General features: G+C 32.9%; 1 pseudogene; it reads right to left on the bottom strand.

The window, feature by feature from the left end:
- Nucleotides 1-3,747: 3,747 nt before the first annotated feature.
- On the bottom strand, nt 3,748-7,563 carry LOC132057990 (disease resistance protein RPM1-like; annotated as a pseudogene).
- Between the last annotated feature and the right edge of the window lie 9,447 nt (nt 7,564-17,010).

The following is a 17,010-nucleotide window of genomic DNA, read 5'->3' on the forward strand; positions in this document are numbered from 1 at the left end:
CTGAACCGAAGCTCAAAATAAATCAAGTTGAGACCCAAAATAGTGTAACAATAAGTTTGTTTATATAAACCGAAAGACGAGTTCGAACCGAGATTCAAAATAAATCAAGTCAAAGCCTAATATATGACAATCAGTTTGTCTATGCAAATCAAAAAATGAGTAACCCGAATCAAAACTCAAAATAAATCAAATGGAAGCCAAAATAGTGTGGCAATTGGGTTGTCTATATTAATCAGTTGACAATTAACTCGAATCCAAGCTTAAAAAAAAGAGTCAAATCGAAGCCCAAAATAGTGTGGCACCCCGAACCTCAAAATCCTGGATTTGCCTCTGCACAGACTCGTTTTCTATCACTAAAATTTTGTGGCTAGCAGCAAGTATCATCCTTCTATTGTTAAGCAAGAGTATCGGGTTTACAATAACAACAACAACAACCCAGTGAAATACCACAACGTGGGGTCTGGGGAGGGTAGAGTGTACGCAGTAAGTATTCTTCTGTTGTTTTTGTAATAATTTAACTTTGAATACCTATTTTATCCTAATGAAATGATTTACAGTCTCACAAATATCTATGACTTATTTTAGACCATAAATTTCAAAAGTATTCCTTTCTTTTTAAACTTCGTGCCCAGTCAAACATCCTTGGTTGACTTATCAAAATTTTAGATCTCCGAATCACATATAGAAACATTAATAACACAGGCCAATGTTATTTCATAATTAATTGATTAAGAAGCTGCTCTTACACCACCTAAAAAGGAATTATTATTTGATTCCTATCCCAGCATAAGAAATCCAAAGGGAAAAATACTTGAAATGGCAATCCATAATGCATATTCATAATAGGCATATTGAAGTTATTGTATAACATCAAAAGTGTAGGTTTTAAAAAAGGGAAAAGGGTAAAAAATGCCCCTCTACTTTGGAAAAAGGGCTAAAATATCCTCCGAACTTATTTTGGGTCAAAAATACCCCTCTCATCGTTAAAGTTTTCAAATATACCCCTATCTTGATGGAAATTATCCCCCAAAATAACCCGAAATCATTTTTTAAATCCGCCCCATCATTAAAAATCGACCCAACTAAACAATAACCCATAAGATCTCTTTATTCCCCCAATTCCCTCAAACTTCAAACCTATGTATTGGGGGAATAAGGGAATCTTATAGGTTATTATTTAGTTGGGTTGGGTTTAAATAATGGAGCGGGTTTAAAAAATAATTTTGGGTTATTTTGGGAGATAATTTCCGTCAAGACATGCATATATTTGAAAACTTTAAGGATGGGAGGGGTATTTTTGACCCACAATAAGTTCGGAGGATATTTTTAGCCCTTTTTTCAAAGTAGAGAGGTATTTTTGACCCTTTTCCCTTTAAAAAATGACATACAATCAAACCTCTCTATAGTGGCAGCGTTTGTCTGGAAATTTCATGGCTGCTATAGTGAGGTGTTGTTATGCATGTATACTGGCATTCGATAGTTAGATCTCATTTAGCTATTATAAATAAAAATACGCAAACAATTAACTTTTTTGTATTTTTTATGTTATAAACGAAAACAATATACTTATAAATTTTAAAATCTCAATTGATTTTCATATCTCATAAATTAAAATTGAAAAGACTAATAAATTACTACTAAATCCATAACTAGTTGTACCACACAGATAAAGAATTAAAATATATGGAACATATGCATTTTAAATTAATTGAGAATTTAAATATTTCAAGTTTGACGTAAGAACTCTACAATTGTAGGATGTTTCAAAATTCTAGTCTCTTAGTGATATATAACGCTTGAACTGACGAAAAATTTTGTCCAAACTTTCGGCAAAAGGAAATTCAATAGCTTTCCCTTGAAAGCTGTCTAAGTGCTTAACATTTGACTCTTCTATCTCCAAGTAGCAGTAGGTTGAGGCTCTTCATTGATACTTTTGTTGTCACATAATATATTTCTTATAAAATATTATTACACGCTATTTGAGTATGGCTGTTATAGAGAGGTAATTTTACAAAGAGTGTACCGCTATAATGGATGTCATTGCTGTTATAGGCAGAATGCTATTATAGAGAAGTAAAATATAACATGAAAAATTGGTTCCAGAGAAAATCAGGCCGTTATAGTGAAATGTTGTTATAACGAATGGCAATTATAGAGAGGTTTGATTGTACTTGATGTTTTCTTCACCAGGAAAATTTATTGAATTGTTGCGTGCAAAACAAATGAGGGTGGGCGTGTGCAAGTCCGAATTAATTGGACTTCAATGTAGATATCAAACACCAAAAGAGAAATTTTAAAAAAAGGATTCACTTTCCAGCTTTCTCTTTGTCTGCGGAGTCGGAATCCATTGTACGAGAAAGATAGATACCTACTTTTAATTTCAGGGTTGACAACTCAGTCGCTCAACGAATACTTATGGTAAGAAAGTAGGTGAATTCAGTATCTAAAATCAGTTAGTCCAGAATAAGTGTGACCTTATTATATGTACGCATTTTTTAGCAGATGTATACATAGTTCGAGTTGAAAATAATAGGTTCAGTCGAATCCTCAGAACTCACCCAATCTGATGGTGTTAGCTTTTAACTTATTACTCCATTTGGCATGTAATAACGGCAGCCATGCATGCATTTTCTTACAACTATCATTAGGTTACATTGCAGGCAACATTAGTCCAATTTGATAAACTCGTTGACTGAAACAACTACAAGAGAAAAGATTAAAACTTTGAGAATTTGGTTGAAGCTTCAATGATTAATGATTATATTACATCTTCTTGTAGAGTTATCTAATTCCAAAATGTGAAAGGTAAATTTGATTCCAAGAATGTTACAGGTTGATGAAAGGTTCTTCAGATTTTCGCTTACAGGCCACGCCAGTGTCTATGGCAGAGACCTGTCGAAAAATGGCACCACATGCAATTGCAGCAACAAGTGCTTCATCATGTTTTCTGTGACAAATTGTTCATAATACAACTCACACTAGTATTACATATACATGCAAATTAGAATATTACCAAAGAATATTTTTACATTTACATTTAGAAATTCGTTGACTAAGACATAGACAGTGAGGATATATTTTTTTTTTTACTATAGGCGATCCTAACAAGCACCATTACACTTCACCTATATTACACCAGGAAAAATAAGTAATTTGATCGATCCTCACTAATTGTTCTTAATACAACTCACTCTAGTATTTCATATATATAAAATGTGCAAAAAGCGACATAATACAACTCACACTAGTATTTCACCTATAAACAGATCCTCACTAAAAGCGACAAAAAGACATAGACAGTGAGGATTTATTTGGCCAATCCTAACAAGCACCATTGCACTTCACCTATATCACACCAGGAAAAATAAGTAATTTGAAGAATTATTGCTAGAGAAATAGATAGAAGGGCACATCAAAAACCAGAGGAAGGACGGCACATTCACCATAAAAGATGTTGAAGACTTTGGTGCAGGATTGACCACTCAGCTATCGAAGTAACGTGAAAGACACATTTTGAAGTTTTTCCTGCCTCATGAGGGCACACTTTAAGTCCCAAACTTTTGTTCAACCTTCCGCACTAATATGCATTTTGAATCAAATTGCCACGTCAGGAATAATTAACCTAAATAGCGCCCACAAACTTCTTAAACTAAAAATAGCCAGCAGATGTATAATATATGTATAATCCGCATATAATATGTGTATAATCAGTGCATAATGTATATATATATACAAGCTAGGAAAAAGAAACAGTAAATCTGACTGGCTATTTCCCAATTGTCTGAGCTAACATGTCTCAATCTATGAGGCTATAAATACTACATCATGAATAAAAAGTATCCATGGGTGGATTTTGTGGAATTGTGCCTAAACGAGAAATATTTGACTAAGTTGGTGTATGTGCAACAGAAACTTTCATGTAACTAGATTATTTGAAGTATTCTTCTAACGATCAATTTCTCAGAATGCTGTAAGAATCGAAATAAGAAAACAAAGTACCTGTTTAAGTCTTGGGACAGGCTTTCATACACATGAACACCATCAGCCTCATAGTAATGTTTGATGGATGGAATCCGTCCAACTTTCGAACGACCGCTACTTTCTTTGCTACGGATACTCTCAACAAGTTCTGATGAAGCATATTTTAGATTCATCAGTTCCAAATTGGCAAGATGTTCAAGTCCTTGAGGAACCTCCTTCAATTTAGGACAATCATGTATATGCAGGCGCACAAGATTTGGCATAACTCCTTCAAGGAATACCATTTCCTCCAACTCTGATGAACACGAAACATGTAAGTCCTCGAGCTTTTGAAATCCCGATTCAAAAAAGCAGTTTTCTTGCCGTGTGCATTAACCAAGACAAGATGCTCCAAAGTGGGGAGCTGACTGATGCAGGGGATAAAATCCTGATCTTCAGGCAATTGGCTCCAATGCAAATGCAAATGCATAACGTTGAGCATCGAAGAAAACCAACGAGGAACTTTGTTCAATTTCCCAACCAAAGTAACCTTCCGGAAAATGTTCGACCGTGTTTCTGATAGACCGTCTAATTTAAGGATTTCATTTTCATCCACTGCCATCAGAAGAATATGGTGAAGGAATTTAAGTTTGTCGATGGACGAACATAAATCCTTCGTATATTCTTCTTTCACACATGTCAGCTCAATCCTTCTAAGCTTAGCCATTTTCCTAATCTTACGGGCTATATCGGCGTTTGCCTCTATGCAATTAAGAACTTGTAAGTTCTTCAGCTTCCACAGCTTGCCTGGTACTTTCACCCCATTAAAGTATGCAAAATGCTCCGCTGCTATCTTCTTACTGTAGGCAAGTAGATGTCGAAGATTATGCAGCTCAGTTATTCCATTCGGAAGTGAATTCACTTCTGTTCGTCTAATATCTAGCGTCTGTAGGTTCCTCAGCCGATTCACAGACATCGGAAGCTCTTTTATTCCAGTACCACTCAGACTTAAGTATCTTAAATTGAACAATTTACCTAGTTCATTAGGTAACGAGTCAACTTTCATGTCATTCAACTCCAACACCCTCAGTAGTCTAAACCTGGATAAAAGATCATCCAATGGAATTTTTTCCCCTTTGAAATTGAACATAGAGAAAGATCGAACGTGTGTTAGGTTACCGTTCATCTTAAATGTCCCATCAACATTGTGCACGGACAATCGTCGCGCTCTTATCTCATCTTTCTCCAACTCTTCCGCACTACATACAGACAAGAAATTCTCCCTCTCTGAGATCGAACGAGCTAGCTCCCACATCAGATCGTGTAGCTTGCAAACCTTCGGTCTTATAAAACTCTGATGCTTTACAACTTGTAATAAGTTTCTTGAAATCAGCTCTTTGAGATAGATTTTACCAACTTCCTCTGGATTCAAACTTCTTTTTTGTTCCAGAAAACCTTCAGCCATCCACATTCTAATGAGCCTACCTGCTCCAATCAATTCCCCCATTGGAAAACGACAACAATACAAAAAACAGTTTTTAAGGTAATATGGCAAATCGTTGAAACTCATTAACATTACTGTTTTAACCTCATCCAGTAACTTATTGTTGCTTATATGCCAACTTAAGCTGTCATAAACTTCCCTCCATTTCAATTCTGACCTATCTTTGGATCCCATTAGTCCTCCAAGCGCAACAATTGCTAGTGGTAGACCTTCACATGTTTTCACGAATTCCCTGCCTATTTTCTCCAGTTCAGGAGGACACTGGCAATTCGGTTGACTCGAAAACGCCTTGTTACAAAATAGCCTCCACGCGTAGTCATCCGCTAAAGGCTTCGAACGAAAAGCATGACTGACACCAGGACCATAAGGGTAAGCTGCAATATCCTCATTTCGTGTGGTTATTATGATCCTGCTCCGGTTTTTATCGTCCGGGAGAGCAACGCTTATTTGTCTCCAGAAATTAATGTTCCATACATCATCAAATACAACAACATACCTTTTTTTGTGCAAGAACTTCACAAGAGTCTCCACCAACTGCCTGTAGTCCATTGACGTCAATTTTTTCAGAACCATATCTTCTTTTCCATTGAAGAATTCGAGATCAACTTTCTCGGAAAGGTGTCCTCGATCGTGTTATTTTGTGAGACGGAAACCCAAGCAGAACACTCGAAATTCTTCTTCACGGTCAGGCTAGTGTAGGCTTTCGCGACTAAAGTTGTCTTACCCGAACCACCCATGCCCGCAACAGAAATGACAATACGGTGGGCCTCTTCTCCCTCCAAGCTTGACACCAACGAGTCTCTAACTTCATCGATCCCTACAACTTCATCGTTCTCAATGAATAGTGAAGACTCTCCAATATTTTGCACACGTCCCTCGGAATGATGTGAATTTGATCCAACACAAGAGGATCCTTCCATGTGACTTAGATCATACCTCTTGCTTCGTTTCGCAATGTCTTTAATCTCACCTCTGATTCTCCTCAACTCCATAGCAGTTTTGTACCTCAACCATTTTACCTTTGGAAGGTAAAAAACACCTAATAGGCGCCCTGAAAAACCACCCTTTTTCATGCTATCCACATGATACAAGAACTCATCGATGATATCTTCCGCTTCAAAAGCTACGTCCCTAACCTGTACTACCCAAACATACACACTTTCATTCTGCTGTTTGCACTTCTCAGCATCTATGATGAATGAAGCTATGCTCTCTAGCTCAAGTTTCACATGCGAGATCTCGTCACGAACTCCTCCAATCACAGATCCCGGATGTTCAAGCAGGAACTCAATGCTCATTATCAAGATTTTGACAGCAGATTCAGCCATTTCTTTTTCCTTCTCAGAAATTGTAGTTTCAAGAACAGTGAAATACTTGGTTCTGTTGTATAAAGCTACTTATCAATATTTAGTTTTCCTGTATTGATTTTTATATAATTGACGAAAATACCAATAATAACTCTACTAAAGTTCAAGAAGTGTATATGCCCCACAGATAATGAATGAATTCTTTCTTTCCATTTGGTGAAATTACAACATAGACTTACAGCTGTATGAATGTGATGTTAGGGCCCAGTTTTTGGCCCCATGTATCACTTGATCACTCTCATTTCTTCAGCTTGATGAGGCAAGTGACATTTATATTGCTCGAACTCTTAAAAAATACTGATGTATGTGTTTCGAATCCTCCAAAAATAGTGCATTTTTATAGGTTTCAACATGGGTGCAACATTTTTGAAGAGTTCAAGCAATAACATCCATTTTTCGGCGATGACCCTTCATGCTCAACAAGGACTAAGAAACCCCTTGATAGGAAAGCTGTTTCATAAAGAGTAAAATCATGACAAAATTTGGGATGAAAGAACCTAATTACGCTATTGATAAATTGAAATAGGAACTCCAAGGCTCAGGTCAAGTGGTAAGAGTGCAGCGTGTGATGTGTTGCTTAAGTGCACGCCACATGTTCAAATACTATTACAGCCAAAAGTTCCATATTTAAATGGAGAAGGATAGAGAGACGAGCCCATTATCCATCGAGTTTTGACTATTTTTCAAAAGACAATGCCGAAAAGTGGCTAGTGAAGCTATTTCTTCGAAATGTGCCACTAACCCTCAAAAATTTCTTCATTATAAAAAAGAAAAAGCTTATAACATAGAACATTCTTTGTATGATAATAACTTGCGTGTGATTTACTGATCGCAGGCATAGTGTCACAATCATTATGTTATAAGATTCTTGATGAGATTGTGATCTGAACTTCAAGTTCCTCTGAAATCTATTCTAATGGCTTTGTAACTAATGAAAAGCAGCTTTCTTCACAAATTGATCATTTTAACACTTAATGTTTCCTCAACAAAATGAAACTCTTTTATTCATTCTTAAAACTAGAAGATAGTACTCCACTAATTTCCTAAAAGTGACTTCAAAAGCTCATCAAGATGATTGACATCCATGTAGAAGATAACAATATGGAAAAAAGAGTCCAACTTTTATAGATACATGAAAAATAAAATAAGTTATCTGCTATAATCGGTTAAACTATATTAATAGTGTAGAACTTGTGAAATTATAAAGTAGATTTTTTAGAACTACAAAAAATCCTAGATATTTAGTAATGATTCTAGAATAGCCTCAAGATAGTATCTTGAAGAATATTTCAGATTTCTAGATATTGCAAGAAGATAAGGTTTGCTAGATTTTTCTTATAGATGTATCTAAGAATGTCTAACCATCCTTGGAGACAAGATAAATAGGAGTGGCCTTGATCATTTTTAACCAAGTAATACAAGCAAATTCAAGAGAGTCTTCTTCCATTACAAAGTTCTCCTTTCCAAAAGCTTTCCTTTTCTTGAATCTTCCGATCTTAGTTAACGATCTTGGGCTAGCAGAAGGTTTCCCGATTTACTTTTCTTCTGCTATATTTCTCTACATAAATGTTTAAGTGTACAAAGTCACTTATCTTTCTTTTGTATCAGAAAAGTCAATTATTTTTTGTCATTTCACTCACTCAAGCATATATCTGACCACTTTTTCCTGTCGTGGCACCTAATTTTTTAAGCCAAAAAAAAAAACACATTAAACCTAATTCATTTTATCAAAAACCTCCTACCCGAACCAATATCAGACCCATAAAATCTCTTTTTATGCTAATCTAATACCGATGGTCTATTGGAAGCAACCTCTCTACCCCATCAAGGTAGGATTGAGGTCTACGTACATCTACCTTCCCCAGATACCACTTGTGGAATTACATTAGGTATGTTGTTGTGTTGTTGTTTATGCTAATCAAACGCCGAAAAGGTCCAAAATTACAATAGATCTTTGGTTGCTTAAATTCATATAGCGACGGTTTATATCTAAAATTATTGCTAGCAGAATAAAAAATGACTTGAATAAAAAATGACTTTACTCACTTATTTTTAATAATTCAGTGACCGTTTAAACAATGACATACTACAATTATCAAAATATAGTGGGTTCCAGCCCTAGGGCATCATCCTACTTGACCCCTAATGTCTCCTTAACAAAATGAAACTATTTTTAGTCATGATTAATTAAACTAGCTAGAAGACAAAATACTACTTACCAAAATTCCTAAATGACTTTTGGCAAAACAATTATCAATATCAACTAGTGTCATCTGGCTCGTGCTAAGCCTGAGCCCAAATCGACGTTAAAAATTAAATTTTAGATTTATTTTAAACTTTTTTTTTGGCTCTTACTTCTTTGTTTTTGTAATATTAGTTTGACACTTTCTAAAAGATTTCAAAATATTAAAGTACAAAAAGGTTTCTAAAAGTTAAAGGAAAATAATTTTCTTAGTTTATATATTAGACTTTTCAAAACAAAAATCAAACAAATGAAAGCTTTTCTAATTTCTATTTTACTAAAACTTATTGAGATTATATTCTCCAATGATCGAAATTGAGAATTTAATATGTAAAATTTTCTCTGAATTGAGCAAATATTAGCTCAATCATTTTTTCAAAATGAACTTCCAATATTCAATTAGTGTCAAAAATAGATAATGCTATAATATTGTTGTACGATGAAATCAATAAAGTTAACTTATAAGTAAATATAAATAATTAAAAGCCTTGCTATTACAAGATACTTTTGTAGATGTTCTTTCAAATTAAATCATACAAAAAATACTGAAAAGCCAAGATGCATGTTAAAAAATACGTAACGTTTTTTCAATTTTTTTTTTAATTTAATGAACTTTTTTATGGAATGTACATTGCAATAATTTTGTCATGCTAAACTTAACTATTTTATCTTAAATTATATAAAATATTGACTATCCCGTATTTTAATATTAAAAAAAAGTAAAGATATACTTTTTTGCAATTGTTTAATATTATGATTGTCTGGAGATCAAATTGCATTTTCTTTAACTAATTTTTTTTCTAATATTTTCGAACATATATGAAAACAATGTTTTATAGTTCCTCTTTTAATATATTCATTTATTAGGTAAATTTTATGTTGAAATTATGCGCACATAAAATTAGATAACCTTACTTTGGAATTCAGTTTTAGATTGAGACGGGAGGATTATAATTTACATTTTTGATACATTTTAAAATATTTTAACAATGATATAAGTTATTTGTGTTTATTCTTTTAAATTAAAATTTAATCCCATCTTAAGTGAAAACTTTGTTAGTTACTAATGTTTGCAAGCATGTACGACACAAAATTACAGGAGAAAATAAAACAAAATATACTTTACATTTATCGGGCGAATAAAAGTTTAAATAGCAAATGATAAATGGTAAGTAACATCAAAGAAAATTCGTGAGACTACAAAATGGGTATTATGTCCCATATATAGAGTAGTAATGTTGTCTTAAACGGAATCCAATATCAAAGATGAGTATACCAACATCAAATTCATTCATTGTTTAATGTCATTCAGCTTAAAAGATTCTTTTGGGATTAAGAACTCAATTTTTATTTCTAAAATAAATCAGAATGTTCTTAGGAACACAAAATAGCATCAAGGTAAGTTTGATAAGATTTGACAAAAATGATCTTGAAGAACATTTTCTCAAAGTTACTGACTCCAAATATACAATTTTTCATGAATTATTCAACTTTGTGCATACTGTAAGAAGAAAAAAAGATGACGTACAACATTTGCTGGCATCATCACCTTTTATGCCTTTTTGGGGAGTTTAAAATGTCATGAGTGATGTCTAAATTTACAGAAATGTTTGAGGGCAACTAAGGTAATAATTTAGTAAATCGAGGCTGGAAAGAGACTTGATAAGAAGACACTTTTTCTTGTCCCATTGCAACCAAAAAAGGCATCTTGATTAGTGTGTCAATCAGTAACTCCATAAATAGTCCAACTTTCACAAAATAATGTACAACAACAAATGCATAGCTAAATTCCAATTCTAGCAAAATGCAAATCCTTTTAGTTAGCAAATTACCCAACCAAATGGTTGAGATGTAATCAGGGACGACAAAATCATTGGATTGTCCGTTATTACATATAGTAATAGTAATATATGATTTGCTACAATTATTAAAAAAGCAATGCATTCATCTTTCTATGTTTAAAAGGTACACGTTTATGTGGAAAAATTAATAAAGGGTCCCTCTTTCTTTTATTAAAAAAGATGATTTTGACGTGTGATGCTTTTTATCTTGATCCTACTGAACAACGTTTCTCACAAAATTCCACTACTAATGTGATAACCTTTTCTCTGTGATATCTACATCCGCATATTCCAGAAGGGTATTCCAGAATTAGCCGAAAAGAATAATATTTACACAATATGTAGTAAACGACAAACAAAGCCAAGGTATAGCTTAAATAAAGGCCGATAACATAAGAAAAAACATAGGAGACTAGACAAATAATGTTAGATGATTTCTCCTCTTTTACCTAAATGTTGGTGGGCAGAGTCATCCGATAATTGTGCTAGTGGGATATAGCAAATATATAGTAGAATATTCACGGTGCGCAAGTTGTCCTACACCGGTGTTATAAAGATAAGAATTTAAGATATATGTATAACAAATAATCCGACTGATCAGTTCAAAGGAAAACTTTGTCCAATCAAAAACTATTGAACAAAATATAGCACTTTATTTGCAACAAAATATACCCTCCCATTCTTTTTCTCAAAGGGAAATTTTGATCATTTTTTAACACAGACTCTCCAAGTCATCTTAGACCAATTGTCAGTCAAAAAGAATGAGTAGAATATTAGTCAGAAGTGGAATGACAAACATAGAGTCTCCCAACAACAGCAACAACAATGACATAAAGAAGACTTAAGGAATCAATTAAGCATGCTTTTCACTTTACTTCATTTATTTTTAATTGTCATATTAGATATTTTCTTGCGATATTATCTTGAATACTCTGCAAAATTCCGCTGTCAGAAAACATTTTATGCAGTCCTGTGAAAAAATTAGGTCCTTTCTCCTTGTGAGAAAATCAGGTACTCCCTCCGGATAAAAAAAAGAGTCCACTTAGCCTTTTTTTCTTGGATTAAAAAAAAGAGTCCACTTAGCAAATCAAGAAAGAATTAACCTTGTTTTTTCATATTTGCCCCTATTAAGTGTTATATGATCAAATCTCAATGCCTATTTAATTAGGGGTAATTTAGTCAAATTACCTATTTTGTCTAGGAGTTAGTATTTTCTTAAGGGGTGTGCAAATGGCTAAGTGGACTCTTTTTTTTATCCGGAGGGAGTAATACATTTTTATTTTAAAGTACCTCTTTGTTTACCCATCTAAATGAAAATTGTGTATCACTCATATTAATAAGGGATTGATTGATGTATTGTGAATATATTCTTCATAATACTCAAAAGTACTTCTGACTGTCAATGAAGTAGGTGAAAATTATGAGAGATCTGGATTCAAATTTCAGTGGAGACAATGCTTTGTGATTTCTTTCCATTTGTTTAAACCTCGATGGATAGAGTTGCCCAATATCTCATATGTACTCAAGTCAAATTCATTTTGAGGAAATTGAAAAGAGATATAGAAAAAGGCATCAATGCCAAAATTGTTGATAGAAGATATCTTCTTTCAAAATTGCGGATCCCCTCCTAAGTCCTAAATTGTAGCATAAAAAGATTTAACTTATTTATATTAGATTAAATAATTTTATACTATTAATGTATTTTAATCCGTCGTAATAGGTAAGAACATGCATTTCACTAATCTTTAGGCCACACCCTTAAATGCAAAATTTAGCTTTTTTTTGCTTGTTCAAATAATGGAGATGAATATAAAAAACACCTATGTAGGCGTTTGGACATGCGATTTCATGTCACGATTTGAAACCATGAGATGAAATCAGCATTTGGACGTGCGATTTCATCTCATGGGATGGAATCCCAAATCATCCAAAAAAGCATGATTTGGGATTTCAAAATTTTTAAATATAAAACTTGACCCATAAGTTTATATTTTATAAAAAAGAACCATAAAGTTGATAGATATTTTTAACAATTACTCCCACCAACTATTTACCAATCTCATTAACTTCTACCAACCTTTATTTATGTTCTATATGTTTCCAAACACATTAACAATGTTGGTTCATCTTCTCGGCCATCTGATTGAGAAATGCATGCTCGGCGTGAAGAGATTGTTTGTACCATGTAGGAGGATTATATTAAAGAGTAGTTACATTATTATTTATGTTAAATTTTTCTTTTTATTGAATTAAAGTTTAATCAATTAATGTTGTATAGGCCTTCTAGTAACATATTAATTTTGTTATGAACTATAACTTCCTCATTTGGTAAGATTGTATAAGAATTGGAAAAGATTTTATAGTTTTCACAACTTGTTAGATTTTTATGTCTATAAGAAAAAATACAACTTAAGAAATTCAAATTACATGTCCAAACATGATTTCATCTCACGATGTCAAATCATGTCCAAACGGCTCCAAGAAAAGGCAAAAACCAATTCTAGCCAAATTATTAAGGCATAACACTGTCTAGTGGTAAGAATAGGAAATATAAGAGCAAAAGTACTTTGAAGTCCACTAGGTACTATGTTCTGCCCAAACAATAGAAAGATTCTTTCTAGATATTTCCTTAACCATGTACATGTGAGTGAAAATGAAAGAAGATAAGACCATTGTCTTCATATACTTTTCCCCTAATTTCCACAGTCCACTTTTTTTTTTTTCAAAATTCTTATGGTATATATTGACACTTAGTTTTGATCTCCAATAATTTGTTTTAATCACCTAGTGTTCTTGGATAACAAACAGAGTGAAATATGAATTTTTTTTGACAGCCAAAATGATTTTACAAAAATTTTCGATAATATTTTGCCATGTCATTTGGAAAAATATCTCCAAATATATATTATAAATCATTTAGAAAATAATTCACCTATCTTTAGAATTAATATGAAGCATTCTTGACCAGGCTGCACCAAAAAAAGGTAAATCTTCTTCCTTTAGTTGTTTTTCTTCCTATTTAGTCTTAGTAGTTAGTTTCTGTCATGCCTTAGTTGTTGTAGTTAATTTGTTGTATGCTTTGGTTGCTGTTTGGTTTAATTTCCTGTTAATGGTAGTTTAAGCATAATTAATGTGCGTTAGTTGCTATTTCTAGTTACCTTTTTTTGTTAATAATGACTTAAGCACGATTAATAGACATTAGTTGTTGTTATTAACAAATTTCTGAATGTTAGTAGTTCAGCATGATTAGGTGTTTTAAGCTACTTGTTTTAGGTTAGTTACTTGTTGATATTAACATCGTATAGTTTAGTATGCTTTTCATATGCTGCTTTAGTTTATTTCCTGTTAATAGTGACTCAACATGATTAGAGTGTCTTTGCTTACTGTCTAGTTAATGCCTTGTTAGTAATTGCCTGATATAGCATACGTTTCACTTATTGTTGAATCCTGCTTAGTTTAATGGGACCGGTATTGCCCTTATTGATCAAATCATGTTGTTAGTGACATTCTGAATGGTTTAGTTTGGTTTGTAGTGTGCTATTTCATTCAGCCTTTTGTTTGCCTATATGGTTTATTGTTAATATGATATCAGTTTGCTACTTGAAATTCTTTATTAAACCTAGCATAAGTTCATCATGTCTAAAACAAGTATAAGAACTTGTCTGTGTGCATCACTTGATTTTAATTAAAATGTCAACTTGTGTTTATACTGTTTGCACCCTTTAGATATGAGTTCATACCTAAACATGGCTTAGTTGAGTAAAATGGCATAACTAATAACTTTAAATAAAAAAGTTTGTCCATTTTAGCCTAATATGATATCACCAAGGTCCTTGTTTGATTTATGAGTTAATTTTGACAATTGTTGGCATTAGTATAAGCTTATCTGATTCACTCAGCTAAATAAGTTTCAAATGGGGTATGATAAGTCTAAATAGGGTTAATGAGGATCTGAATTTAACCTCAGTCACCTGTAGATATGTAGTATCTCTGAATGAATGCTTTTCTTGCTTAAAATGATTTGAAATTTGTCTTTGTGTCCCTCTAAATGGTGTCATAATATGCTACGTGGGATAAAATAGTTTCTCTGAGTTTGAATGTCAATTTCTGCTTAAGAATAAGTTAGGTACACAGATCATATAATTAAATATACTAGGCATATACAGTCTCTGTATACCATAGGTATATATGAACTTGTATATTTTGTATAAATATGGTATATCATCTATGTGGGCTTAGAATTTCCAGCATGTGCATCATAATAGTATTGATTTGGGCTTGGTTCTTTGTTTGTTTGCTGTGTTGGGCCTTTCCTTTATATGTTGTGAGTTGGTTTATATTTGGTGAGCTGGTTTATATGTTGTGAGTTGGTTTATATTTGGGCCGCATCTCTTGCCATTTTACTTCAAAACTGGGTCTGCCTGTTTAAGTCCTTTATATTTATACTTTGGGCTGGACATTTCTTTGTATATATTAACTGCTTAAGTATGTTTTTTTTTCTTTTTTGCATGTTTGTGTACATAATTGGTATATGCATGTGAAAATACCGTGGCCACTTGGTCCATTTTCCTCCATTTAAACCGGTTGGGCCTCTTCTTCTTGATCAAATCTGTGCGATGATGGAGATGTTTGAAGGCCCAACCATGAGTGAAAATGGTAACTGGTGGACTTAGGTACGCCCACCAGCCTAACCTTTTCTTTACTTATATATATATTTGCATAATTTGTATGTATATGTAAATACACTGTAGATATTGAAACCCTATATGATTAGAACTTAGGAAATACGCATAGTCATTAGGCAATCGCCTCAAATGATTTTCAAACTCGGTTAATTCTTATCACAAGCATGAAACTGGTAAATTTGAATATGTTATAAATCTTTTCAAAGTTAAAACTGGAATTGATAATATGGTTAATATAAATGGATTTTGGAAATCCAATTTGAAGTGATTTGGGCCTCACGCCCTTGGCAAGGAATCTGGAAAGAAACAAAGATTTTTTTTTTTTGGGCCATAAGCCCACTTTAAGACTAGAAAAACAGACTGTTCTGTTTCAAAAGATTTGGACTAGAAATGCTTTTGTTTTGAAAAAGACTTCGACTGATTTAGAGTACAAATTTGAAACAAAAACTCAGATTCTTTTACAAGTATAATCTGAACGCTTCTAAAAAATGAATTGGACTTAATAAGTTTCTCATTTCTGGGCTAAAAACCCAAAGCTTAAGGCTAAAAAAAAAAAAAAAAAAAAGAGGAAATACATTGGACAAAATTTGAGATAAGTTGGGTTTGGTGTTGGAATATGGTTAAACATATGAGCTTCAATGGACTAAGGAAATGAAAACAATAAACTCTTTTTTTCATACCTATGGTATTATTATAAAGGAGATATACTCAGTTATTTTCTATATAAGTATTAAAAACTTATAAGAACTAAACTCATATATCATTAGGACCAAATTAGTAGCAACTCTACTTGGGAGAAACCTCGAGTGTGTTTTGGTCCGGAAATGAAGTGAGTTGAACCCTTATAAGCATTTTAAACCAAACCCCTTTTTTAAAAGGGACATTTTTGCCAAAAAATAGGATTGATGATAAGCATGACAATTTTTTTCTAGAAAGGAACATTTTTCAGCAAATAAATACAATAATCACACATTGTAGGTTAACTGTATTCTACGGATCCTTAATACTAGGGTGTTTAAAACCTTCCCTAGGAGATCACCAGAACCCTTACCTCGTACTCTGGTTTAAAAGGTTTTTTCTCTGTTTTGATAAACTCTTTTTACCCGGTTTTCCTAATTTCTATTATAAAAATTAGGTGGCGACTCTAAAAACATAAAATCCAATTAGAGCACCAACAACCTCTTAGTAGCTTTTATGCACCCACGTAAAAGTGAATCTTAAGACATATTTATTAATAATAACTACCCTTTAAATTATTTATAAATAGTAACTAAAGTACTTTTTTTGCAAATGGTGAATGATTGATTCTTTGTTTCTTGCCAGAATTTCCACATATGCACATAGCTATTTCCAAATGAAATACTTTTTTATCAAAGATATCAACTTCTAGTTACTAGGCCAAATACACACG

The sequence above is a fragment of the Lycium ferocissimum genome, chromosome 1, assembly GCF_029784015.1.
Source record: "Lycium ferocissimum isolate CSIRO_LF1 chromosome 1, AGI_CSIRO_Lferr_CH_V1, whole genome shotgun sequence".
Taxonomy (NCBI): domain Eukaryota; kingdom Viridiplantae; phylum Streptophyta; class Magnoliopsida; order Solanales; family Solanaceae; genus Lycium; species Lycium ferocissimum.